The sequence below is a fragment of the Bufo gargarizans genome, chromosome 6 (genome assembly GCF_014858855.1).
Source record: "Bufo gargarizans isolate SCDJY-AF-19 chromosome 6, ASM1485885v1, whole genome shotgun sequence".
Taxonomy (NCBI): domain Eukaryota; kingdom Metazoa; phylum Chordata; class Amphibia; order Anura; family Bufonidae; genus Bufo; species Bufo gargarizans.
In genome coordinates this window covers 115,722,126-115,735,830 of record NC_058085.1, presented here as the reverse complement: position 1 = coordinate 115,735,830, position 13,705 = coordinate 115,722,126, and positions in this window count along the sequence as shown.

Here is a 13,705-nt window from a genome sequence, read left to right as displayed (position 1 = left end):
CCCTGTATAGTTTACCCAGAAATAATAGAATAGCCCCTACAGTGCCTCCCCAATAGCAACACCCCCACACAGTAATTTCCCCCACACTGCCCCCATATAGTAATTTCCCCGACACAGTAATTTCCCCCACACTGCCCTATACAGTAATTTGCCCCACACTGCCCTATACAGTAATTTGCCCCACACTGCCCTATACAGTAATTTGCCCCACACTGCCCCATACAGTAATTTGCCCCACACTGCCCCATACAGTAATTTCCCCCACACTGCCCCAGACAGTTATTTCCCCCACACTGCCCCAGACAGTTATTTCCCCCACACTGCCCCCCATAAAGTAATTTCCCCCACACTGCCCCCATAAAGTAATTTCCCCCACACTGCCCCCATAAAGTAATTTCCCCCACACTGCCCCATATAGTAATTTTCCCCCACACTACCCTACACAGTAAATTCTCCCACACTGCCCCATATAGTAATTTCCCCCACTCTGCCCCCATACAGTAGTGTCCCCCACACTGCCCCCACACAGTAATTTACAGGAAGATGTCACGCAGCAGGAGCACAGGTTAGTAGAGGTAGAACAAAGAGTGGCATGTATGGAGGAAGAAAGCGTGGAGAACACTGCTAAGATGCAAGATTTCGTTTTGCTAGCTGAACGAATAAAAGAATGTGTGGACAATTTAGAAAACAGATCTAGAAGAAGTAACTTAAGAATGATAGGGGTACCAGAATAAGTCCCGCCAAAGGATTTGCGTAATTTATTTGAACACGAACTCGGTAGAGCACACGAGCATACCGATGTGTTTGGCCAGAGCACCCGAGCCCACAAGCACTTTGGTGCTTGATCAACACTAGTATTCATATTTCAGGATCATTTGGTGACTATGCTATATACAACATATACACCCCAAACCAGGGTCAGGGAAGGTTTCTAGATGTTTTAAGTGAGACGCTACTTCAGGACACACATTCAAATAAAATATTTGGAGGTGACTTTAACATGGTTATGTTACAGGAAAATTTAGACTGGCATACTCTAATTCATAGTCATAGGGGCATATCCATAAATTAATAAAAAAAATAATGGCTGCACATACATATAAGCAGTAAAGCTGAGAAATGGGGATCATTCTAAGTCCAAGTGGTATAATACCTACTATAAATGGATTAATGGAAGCTCTTAGCGCACATTTTGATCAAACTTGCGTCAGGCCCATCTACCAAGCGTCAAGGTAGCATCCACAGATGGGTTCCTATCACTAATATACCGCCTCTCCTGGACTTATCCAAGTCCACATTATCAGGGCAGTGAAGGAACCAGCTACATTTGTACTTTGCTCAGAAGCCGCAGGCAGATGGGCGTGTGCTCAGTCTAAAAGAGGCGCGACACAAGTTTGATCAAAATGTGCGCTAAGAGCTTCCATTGATCCATTTATATTAGGTATTATACCACTTGGATTTAGAATGATCCCCATTTCTCAGCTTTACTGCTTTTATGTATGTGCAGTCATTATTTTTTTAACATAGTTATGAACACGCTAGAAGACAAAAGACACAATAGATCAAAAAGTAAACAAGAGACCCTGGCAAACTTTGTCACCCCATTAGCATTAAAAGACAGTTGGAGATTGCACCACCCTCAAGGTAGAAAATACACACATTATTCGCATGCACATAGTAATTGGTCCAGAATTGATTACATTGTCCTGTCTCAAGGGATCCTTCAAAAGGTTTTGGAAGTTAGCATTAAAGATATGGTTATATCCGATCACTCCCCGATGTTGTTAGATGTAATGGATCAATATCCGAGAGGTAGAGCCTTTATATAGAGATTACCGAATTTTCTGCTAAGAGATGAGAACTTTGCAAAGATATTGAAGGGGTGGTGGATGGAAGACGTGGATGATAATAAAGAGCATATCCAGTAGCGTACACACAATCCATGGGGCCCCGGTGAGAAACTGATCCATGGGACCCCCTCCCCGTCGCCACCCCCGCTGCGCCCGTGTGTGTGTCTGTATGTGTGTATATATATACACAGTTGCAAGAAAAAGTATGTGAACCCTTTGGAATGATATGGATTTCTGCACAAATTGGTCATAAAATGTGATCTGATCTTCACCTAAGTCACAACAATAGACAATCACAGTCTGCTTAAACTAATAACACACAAAGAATTAAATGTTACCATGTTTTTATTGAACACACCATGTAAACACTCACAGTGCAGGTGGAAAAAGTATGTGAACCCCTAGACCAGTAATAGCTAACCTTGGCACTCCAGCTGTGGTGAAACTACGACTCCCAGCATGCTCCATTTATTTCTATAGAGTTCTGAGAGCAGCCAAGCAAGCGGGGCATCTTGGGAGTTGTAGTTTTACCACAGCTGGAGTGCCAAGGTTAGCCATCACTGCCCTAGACTAATGACATCTCCAAGAGCTAATTGGAGTAAGGTGTCAGCCAACTGGAGTCCAATCAATGAGATGAGATTGGAGGTGTTGGTTACAGCTGCCCTGCCCTATAAAAAACTCACGCCAGTTCTGGGTTTGGTTTTCACAAGAAGCATTCCCTAATGTGAATGATGCCTCGCACAAAAGCGCTTTCAGAAGACCTACGATTAAGAATTGTTGACTTGCATAAAGCTGGAAAGGGTTATTATTATTATTTATTATTAAAGCGCCATTCATTTCATAGCGCTGTACATATGATAAGGGGTGCACATACATAATACAGACAATTGCACTAATCATAAACAAGATGAGTTACAAACTGGTACAGAAGGAGAGAGGGCCCTGCCCGTGAGGGCTTACAATGTACATGGTATGGGAGAAGGACACAGTAGGTACGGGTGAAGTTGGTCATGGCGGTATAGAGGCAGAAGGGTCACTGGTTGTAGGCTTGTCTGAAGAGGTGGGTTTTCAGGTTTCTTTTGAAGGATTCCACTGTAGGTGAGAGTCTGGTATGTTGGGGTAGCGGGTTCCAGAGTATGGGGGATGCACAGGAGAAATCTTGGAGTCGATTGTGGGAAGAGGCGATAAGAGGAGAGGAGGAGGTCTTGTGAGGATCGTAGAGTGCGTGTGGGGGTGTATCGGAAAAGTAGCTCAGAGATGTAGGGAGGGGACAGGTTATGGACGGCCTTGTATGTATTTGTTAGTACTTTGAAGTGAATTAGTTGGGCAATGGGGAGCCAGTGAAGGGATTGGCAGAGGGGAGAGGCAGGGGAGTAATAGGGTGAGAGGTGGATTAGTCGGGCAGCAGAGTTGAGGATAGATTGGAGGGGTGCGAGAGTGCTAGGTGGAAGGCCACAGAGGAGAATGTTGCAGTAGTCTAGGCGGGAGATAATGAGGGCATGTGCAAGCATTTTCTCAGATTCAAAGTTAAGGAAAGCGCGGATGCAGGAGATGTTTTTGAGTTGGAGGCGGCAGGTGGTGGAAAGTGCTTGGATGTGCAGTCGGAAGGAAAGGGCAGAATCCAAGGTCACTCCAAGGCAGCGGGCTTTGTTGACCGGGGAGAGTGTGCAGCCATTGATCATGATAGATAGGTCTGTTGGGGGAAGTTGAACAAGAGGGGGGAAAGATTATGAATTCTGTCTTATCCATGTTAAGTTTTAGAAAGCGAGAGGCGAAGAAGGATGATATAGAAGATAGACATTGTGGGATTCTTGATAGTAAGATTTGTGTGTTGTCAGCGTAGGAGTGATATTGAAAGCCATGGGACTCTATGAGCTGTCCCAGGCCAAAAGTGTAGATAGAGAAGAGCAGGGGTCCTAGGACAGAGCCTTGCGGGACACCAACAGAGAGGGAATGAGACGAGGAGGTGGTGCGAGAGTGGGAGACGCTAAACGTCCGGTCTTTGAAGTATGATGTGATCCAGGAGAGGGCCAGGTCAGTGATTCCAAAAGATGAGAGAGTTTGCAACAGAAGGGAGTGGTCAACAGTGTCGAAGGCAGAGGACAGGTCAAGGAGAACAGAGTATTGTTTCTTGGTTTTGGCTGTCAGTAGGTCATTGGTGACTTTGGTAAGGGCAGTCTCAGTCGAGTGGTGGGATCGGAAGCCAGATTGTAGGCGGTCAAAGAGGGAGCAGGAGGAGAGGTGGGTGGACAGTTCTGAATGGACATGTTGTTCAAGTAGCTTTGAGGCATATGGAAGAAGTGATATGGCGCGATAACTGGACAAGGAAGATGGGTCAAGTGAAGGCTTTTTGAGGATGGGCATAATGGTAGCATGTTTAAAAGCAGAGGGGAAGACACCAGAGTTTAGTGATAGGTTGAAGAGATGAGTTAGGGCTGGGATAAACACTGTGGTGAGGTTAGGGATTGGGTCAAGTGCCCAGATGAGATTTGGAGAGTAGAGTGGAGAGTTTTTCTTCTCCAATGGTGGAGAAGCGGACCGAGCAGTTGTGTAGAGGGTCTGTGGGGACTGTGTAGTAAAGCTTTCTCTGATGTTCACTATTTTTTGTTTGAAATATTTGGGTTATAAAAGTATAAGGGTTATAAAAGTATCTCCAAAAGCCTTGCTGTTCATCAGTCCAAGGTATGACAAATTGTCTATAAATGAAGAAAGTTCAGCACTGCTGCTACTCTCCCTAGGAGTGGCCGTCCTGTAAAGATGACTGCAAGAGCACAGCGCAGACTGCTCAATGAGGTTAGCGAATCTTTGATACATAAAACACTAAACAAGAATGGATTTCATGGGAGGATACCACAGAGGAAGCCACTGCTGTCCAAAAAAAACATTGCTGCACGTTTACAGTCTGCACCAGAGCACCTGGATGTTCCACAGCAGTACTGGCAAAATATTCTGTGGACAGATGAAACCAAAGTTGAGTTGTTTGGAAGAAACACACAACACTATGTGTTGAGAAAAAGAGGCACAGCACACCAACATCAAAACCTCATCCCAACTGTGAAGTATGGTGGTGGGGGCACATGGTTTGGGGCTGCTTTGCTGCGTCAGGGCCTGGACGGATTGCTATCATCGAAGGAAAAATGAATTCCCAAGTTTATCAAGACATTTTGCAGGAGAACTTAAGGCCACCTGTCCACCAGCTGAAGCTCAACAGAAGATGGGTGTTGCAACAGGACAACGACCCAAATCATAGAAGTAAATTAACAACAGAATGGCTTAAACAGAAGAAAATACGCCTTCTGGAGTGGCCCAGTCAGAGTCCTGACCTCAACCCGATTGAGATTCTGTGGCATGACCTCAAGAAAGTGATTCACACCAGACATCCCAAGAATATTGCTCAACTGAAACAGTTCTGTAAAGAGAAATGGTCAAGAATTTCTCCTGACCGTTGTGCACGTCTGATCTGCAACTACAGGAAATGTTTGGTTGAAGTTATTGCTGCCAAAAGAGGTTCAACCAGTTATTAAATCCAAGGGTTCACATACTTTTTCCACCTGCACTGTGAATGTTTACATGGTGTGTTCAATAAATCATGGTAACATTTAGTTCTTTGTGTGTTATTAGTTTAAGCAGACTGTGATTGTCTATTGTTGTGACTTAGATGAAGATAAGATCACATTTTATGACCAATTTGTGCAGAAATCCATATCATTCCAAAGGGTTCACATACTTTTTCTTGCAACTGTGTATATATATATATATATATATATATATATATATATTACATACTGTATATCACTATATACAAGAGGATGATATACAGTATAACATCTTGTATACAGTGATATAGTGGACCACGCTAATGATATAACCTGGGTATCTCCTGTATATAATTACGTATGTACAGCTGCTATAAGTTATACATCTTGTATATAGTGATATGGAGCATGCTGGTATAACCTGGTATCTCCTTATATGATTATATATGTACAGCTGGTATAAGTTATACATCTTAATATACCAGAATATGTATAACTTATACCAGGCCAGCTCACATATAATAATATAGAGAACATACCAATGCCAGATAGTAACTCTTACCTGACCTGGCTCTGGTTGAAAGCTGCTGAATCGCCCTGCTGAAAGTCTGTGGCAACTGGCAAGGCTGAATGCTGGAGGCTGGCTGGGCTCAGTGTGGGCTCTGGCTGGCTGAATGAGTGCTGCTCCTGGGCCTGGCTCAGGCTGGAAGAGAGAGAGAGAGAGAGAGAGAACGAGGCGAGGTGCAGTGAGTGACTGTAGTATAGAGTCAGAATACTGGGCAAATGGGCAGTGGCAAACTAGCAGTGGCTCCCACACTCCTCTGTTCCCAACTTCCTGCCGGACCTGCAGCACTGATAACTTTGTGACATCACTTAAGCATGCAGTGTGATCCGGACATGCTGCCAGGCACTGTCCCCTGCTATTGGTACTTTAAGTGACCATGCCTTAGCCGAACCTGCCGTCCCATCATCCATAACAACAAAAAAGGGGGACTTCTGGCCGTCCGTCCTGGCCTTGCGCAGGACCAGGAGTCTAATAACCGGACGTCTGGTCACCCTAAGAGCAGCAGTGGCAGAGACACTGAGGCCAGCAGCATTTCAGTCAGATTAGAGCCAAAGCTGCAGAGTGGTTGTAATCTGACTTAAATGGCTGCTGCTGGCCTCAGTGAGTCTCTGTCACGGCTGAGGATGGGGAAAACCCTCAGCCGTGCGATGCCGGATGATGGTGGTCGCTGCTCGACCAGGACGACAGAATTAGGGAGCAGGTCACCTCCTAATCGCATCCCTAATCTGACCCTGACTCCTAGCTGTATGAGCCGACCCTTATGGTAGGAGGGCTCATACTCCGGAACCTTGAAGTCCCTGCTAGCCCTCAGGGTGGCCCTAAACTAGGAGCAGGGTAAGACGACCTGTTCCTCCTGTACACGGAGGAACAAGAGTCTCACTGGCCAAGCTGCAAGGAAAAGGGGAACACCAATACAACATATAGATATGGCAGGAGAACTAAAGCAGTTCCAAACCTACCTGCCACAGCCACGCTGACTCGAACCCGTGCATGACAACTGATGTCCACAAAACACTAAGGGACACAGCACACAACACATATCACACAGGTAACCAGGACATCCATAGTTGTTGTCACGAACTATGGATCCGATCGCTCCGGATCCCACAGCTCTGACGTAGTGGTCTGTGACGGAGTCTGCGCACACACAGAGACCTCACGTGACCGGGGTATTACCATTCGGCTAACACCCCCCACTACACCTCGGTAACTGCCACCACGTGGGTTCCCGGTCCACGAGCCGACTATCCGGGTCATTCACTATCACACAGATCAGTGGATGAACCGGATATCACTTACTGACCAACCGCAGTCAATCACCCCCAGCTACAATTCCTAAATGCAATTTAACTAACTACCTGGTAACGTCTCTTCAAAGGCAAGGTACGTTGTTCAGCAGCTTAGAATATGGAAGACTTGGCCACTTAGATTTTATAATCTTTAATAAGCGGTAAAAAGTAGTGCATACAAGTCTAATGAAAATGACTATAAAACTACAGAATAATAATAACAATATAAATAATCACGACAGTTCAAATGAAAGGGAAAAAGATGAAAGAATACTTAGTTTCTCTGGAGGGTTTCAGATGGTCGTTCATATGTCCTTTTTGAATCCTTGCAAACCCCTTTTCAGTATGTATCAGGGGAGACCCTCAAAGTTCTTCTGATACAGGGATATGCCGTCAATGTCCAATTAAGTGTCTGGTGATGTTCCATGGGTCTCTCTCCTCTGTCCTTGTGCATGGATTTTTATGAACTCTGCCATGGGCAGGAGACTTACTCCTGTCAGCCAATGGCAGCAGAGTGACTGTGAAGCTTAGGGATTGGCCCCCAAGTGTTTTATGACCCCATCAAAGTTCAGTTCCTACAATGAGGATTATACTTAAGCCCGTATCTCCCTGATACATCGGCATATTTTTATACAGAATACATATTTGCGATCCTTATTTATTTACCTACAGAATGAGACCACACACGGTAATGCTGGGACCTGTAGTTCTTCTACCACCCATAGGTCAGCTAAGGAATCACATCCTCTAGTCATATTTGATACCCAATTAACCACAATACTCTGTAGAGCCTGGATCTGGTGTCAGAAAGGGCATAAGTTGATTCATAAATGAAATATGAAAGTGGACTGGTTTTATGCCCAGAGCTAATTAAGGGCTATTAGCTCTCCTCAAACCAGACCTGGAAATTAATGACGTCACGCTCCAGCCAGGCTTGACAGCAAGATGATCTTATCTTACCGGACAGGATGAGCTGGGCCTGGTATAGCTTTTATGACCTTTTATTGCTGGCCTTACAGAGTAGTGGTAATAAAAGTGTCCATCTATATCATAGGCGACCCAGGCTTCAGAAAGATGAGAGTTCACAGTTTTTTACATAGGCCAGAAGCATATAAGATGGCTACCCAGAGGAATTATGTATGTATGCCGGCACAGTTGTAATAAACAGATAGACCATAAAGACATCATCTAACACCAGACATAGAGTTTTATGACCACAAGGGTGGCCCCCACTGGCAGTAGGTAAATAACAGGAGGCTGTCTCCAGCAACCATGGCTGAAGAACCCCTCAGCTAACTGAAACCAGCAGAGGCTTTATAGCCCAAAGTAGCCACACCCACACTCAGACACACCCAGTGCACAGTAGAATAATTGTGTACTCTGCACACCTTGGATCCAGTGTGGGTGCCTGTGAGAGTGGTTTAGACAGTATAAGTTAAATCCACGGCACTCCAAGAGTTGATGCAAAAAAAGTAATCTCATTTAATTCTTAATAAACAGAATGCTGTTTGGTATACATCCAGTGCAAATTTATATACATATAGTATTTATGCCATATCAGATAAAGAAATATATCCCGAACGTTTCGGTCTGTGCGACCTTCTTCAGCGGGATCTATATAGATAGTAGTTTAGAAAGCTGGGTTAGCTTATAAGTAAGTCTTCTCTATGTTGCCATCATTCTATATCGCAGTATAAGGCAAGGAGGTCCTGACATACCTGAAGGCAAGGAGAGTATAGGCGTGCGCTGGATGTCACCCAGTGCACACACACTGAGGGAGTTAACCCCTCCTTAACCAGGGAGTGTAGTGAAACCACATAAAGGGGAATACACAAACAAACTCTCACTGCAGCTGTTACCGTCGACAATGACATGCGTAGAAAACGTGTCCTGGGAGCCGGCCAAAAGGCCGAGACACTGCCACCACATGTACACAACACCCCACGTTGCCACGGGTAGCCACAGGCGAAGGGAAAATGGCAGAGTGCACACATAACATAAAACACAGTGCACACCAGACATTCAAACTGCATACAAACACCCACACATAACCAAAGGCAACCGCACGCATACCTGTTGTCTGCGGCAACCGCACTTGAGGCAAACAACAAAGTGCCCCCAGCTGCGGTTGACACAACACCAGACCGCGGGCAACTGCATGCGGCTCCCAAGGAGTCACGGCCATGAACATGGTCGTGACAGTCTCTCTGCCACTGCAGAGAGACCTCATATCAGCCAACTCAGCCCCCATCAGACCTCAGATCAGCCCAAAAACCCCCATAAGACCTCAGATCAGCCCAAAGACCCACAGTCAGCCCCCATCAGACCTCATATCAGCCCAAAGACCCCCAGTCAGCCCCCAATCAGACCTCAGATCAGCCCAAAGACCCCCACACAGACCCCATCAGACCTCAGATCAGCCCAAAGACCCCCAGTTAGCCCCATCAGACATCAGAACAGCCCAAAGACCCCCATCATCATCAGACCACCACTCAGCCCCCATCAGACCTCAGATCAGCCCAAAGACCCCCATGAGACCCCCACTCAGCCCCATCAGACCTCAGATTGCCCAAAGACCCCCTGTCAGCCCCCATCAGACCTTAGATCAGCCCAAAGTCCCCCACTCAGCCCCATCAGACCTCAGATCAACCCAAAGACCCCCACTCAGCCCCCATCAGACCTCAGATCAGCCCAAAGACCCCCATTAGACCCCTACTAAGCCCCCATCAGACCTCAAATCAGCCCAAAGACCCCACTCAGCCCCCATCAGAACTCAGATTAGCCCAAAGACCCCCAGGTCCCCCAGTCAGACCCATCAGACCTCAGATTGCCCAAAGACCCCCCAGTCAGCCCACATCAGACCTCAGATCAGCCCAAAGACCCCTATTAGACCCCTACTAAGCCCCCATCAGACCTCAGATCAACCCAAAGACCCCCACTCAGCCCCCATCAGACCTCAGATCAGCCCAGACCCCCATTAGACCCCTACTAAGCCCCATCAGAGCTCAGATCAGCCCAAAGTCCCCCACTCATCCCCCATCAGACCTCAGATCAGCCCAAAGACCCCCATTAGACCCCTACTAAGCCCCCATCAAAACAGATTAGCCCAAAGACCCCCAGGTCCCCCAGTCAGCCCCCATAAGACCTCATATCAGCCCAAAGACCCCCATGAGACCCCCACTCAGCCCCATCAGACCTCAGATTGCCCAAAGACCCCCATCAGTCCTCAGATCAGCCCAAAGTCCCCCACTCAGCCCCCATCAGACCTCAGATCAGCCCAAAGACCCCCATTAGACCCCTACTAAGCCCCCATCAGACCTCAGATCAACCCAAAGACCCCCACTCAGTATATTAAAGGGGCGGGCATAAGGAGCACAGGGGGCGGGCACGAGGAGCACTGGGTAGCGGGCCCGGCCCCTGGGTACACACAGCACTACAGCAGGGCAGGGACAGGGGTCCACAGGTGGCCGAGCCCCCTGGAGTGCCGGGCCCGGTCGCAACAGCGACTCCTGCGACCCCTGTATGTACGCCACTGAGCATATACAAACACCAATGCTATTTTGGGAAACAGCTAAAGCAGTCCTGAGAGGTCGTTTAGTGGCTTATGTATAATCTATAAAAAGAAGGTTAGACCGAACTATGAGAAAACTAGCGAAAACTTAAGAATAGCATGTTGATTTCCTCTCCGCAAAAGAGAAGTGGGTTTTGGCCCAGAGAGATTTTGACATGTGGGCTGATAAACAGGAGGATATTATAAGAACTAGACTAGAAATAGAAATGCAGCCATAAATGAGGGAAATAGTTGGCTTCTCTTGCAAAAGGTAGACGCCCTATGACACACATTAATGGCATTAAAAGGAGTGATGGAACAAAAGAATGCAGACCAGAATGTATCACAGATAGAGTTGAGCAGACACCTGGATGTTCGGGTTCGAAGGGTTCGGCCGAAATTCGCAAAAAAGTTCGAGTTCGGCACCCGAACTTGACCCCAAACCCCATTGAAGTCAATAGGGACCCGAACCTTGGAGTACTAAAATGGCTCGAGGAAAGGGCTAGAGGGCTGCAAAAGGCAGCAAAATGTGGTTAAGAGCATGGCAAGTGCTCTGCAAACAAATGTGGATAGGGAAATGACTTAAAATAACATAAAATAAGTAAAAAATAATAATTATAAGATTCTTGATCTAGAAGGAGGAGATCCATATGGAGTAGGAGGTTGAGGAGGCTGTGGATGTGGCGGTGTAGGTGGAAGCGGCGGTGGAGGAGGAGGTAGCCAACACTGGTTTTTGTTTTTTAATTTATTTTATTATTATTCTTTTTTTGGTTTAAATTTGGGTAGACCCCAAAACATTGTGAAATATAAAAAATAAAACAAAGACAAAGTGCGCTGGAGTACAGCATTGGCTGGGTAAGGTATACATGTATATTCTGCACAATGAATGGACAAGTCCTGTAGGATCCCTGCCTGGTTAATTTTAATGAACAGGAGCTCGTCCACATTGGCTGTGGACAGGCGGCTGCGCTTGTCTGTGATAACGCCCCCTGCCGTGCTAAACAAACGTTCAGACAATACACTGGCTGCATGGCAGGCCAGCACCTCCAAGGTGTAAAGGGCAAGCTCAGGCCATGCGCCCAATTTGGAGACCCAGAAGTTGAAGGGGCAGACCCATCAGTCAGTAGGTGTAGGCATGTGCACACATACTGCTCCACCATGTTGCTGAAATGCAGCCTCCTGCTAAGACATTCCGTATGAGCTGGCGGTGCTGGTTGTTGTTGCATGCTGACCAAATTTTTCCACATTTCGGCCATGCTAACCCTGCCTTCAGAGTTGCTGGCGGTGCCCCAGCTGCATTGGCAACCTCTTCCTCCTCCTCAGCCTCCGCCTTGTGCTTCCACTGAGCCCCCGCTGTCAGGTGGGAATGCCATCAGCAGCGCGTCGACCAGTGTGCGCTTGTAGTCGCACATCTTCCAATCAGTAACAGGCGTTTTTACTAAATTTAGTTCCCTGTCCGTTATGTAGAGTAGGGGTATATCACAGCCAAAAATTGGTGAATTTCACCCAACAATGTAACAGACGAATTAGTGAAATGTATTTCCCTGTCTACTATATAGAGCAGGGGTATATCACAGCCAAAAATGTGTGAATATCACACAACAATGTAACAGACGAATTAGTGAAATGTATTTCCCTGTCCACTATGTAGAGCAGGGGTATATCACAGCCAGAAAAGTGTGAATATCACACAACAATGTAACAGACGAATTAGTGAAATGTATTTCCCTGTCCACTATGTAGAGCAGGGGTATATCACAGCCAAAAATTGGTTAAAAAGTCACCCAACAATGTAACAGATGAATTAGTGAAATGACTTAAAATAACATAAAATACGTAAAAATAAAAAATAATAATCTTAATCTAGGAGGTGGAGGTCCATATTGAGTAGGAGGTTGAGGAGACGGTGGACGTGGCGGTGTAGGTGAAAGCGGCGGCGGTGGAGGAGGTAGCCAACCCTGGTATTTTTTATTTATTTTTGCTTAAATTAGGGTACACCCGAAAACATTGGAAAATATAAAAAAATAAAACAATGAGAAAGTGCAAAAGTGCACAGGAGTATAACAATGGCTGGGTGAGGCCGGTATACATGTCTATTCTGCACAAGGTACGGACAAATCCTGCGGGATCCATGCCTGGTTCATTTTAATGAACGTGAGCTTGTCCACATTGGCTGTGGACAGGCGGTTGGGCTTGTCTGTGATAACGCCCCCTGCCGTGTTAAACACACATTCAGACAATACACTGGCTGCAGGGCAGGCCAGCACCTCCAAGGTGTAAAGGGCAAGCTCAGGCCATGCGCCCAATTTGGAGACCCAGAAGTTGAAGGGGCAGACCCATCAGTCAGTAGGTGTAGGCATGTGAACACATACTGCTCCACCATGTTGCTGAAATGCAGCCTCCTGCTAAGACATTCCGTATGAGCTGGCGGTGCTGGTTGTTGTTGCATGCTGACCAAATTTTTCCACATTTCGGCCATGCTAACCCTGCCTTCAGAGTTGCTGGCGGTGCCCCAGCTGCATTGGCAACCTCTTCCTCCTCCTCAGCCTCCGCCTTGTGCTTCCACTGAGCCCCCGCTGTCAGGTGGGAATGCCATCAGCAGCGCGTCGACCAGTGTGCGCTTGTAGTCGCACATCTTCCAATCAGTAACAGGCGTTTTTACTAAATTTAGTTCCCTGTCCGTTATGTAGAGTAGGGGTATATCACAGCCAAAAATTGGTGAATTTCACCCAACAATGTAACAGACGAATTAGTGAAATGTATTTCCCTGTCCACTATATAGAGCAGGGGTATATCACAGCCAAAAATGTGTGAATATCACACAACAATGTAACAGACGAATTAGTGAAATGTATTTCCCTGTCCACTATGTAGAGCAGGGGTATATCACAGCCAAAAAAGTGTGAATATCACAC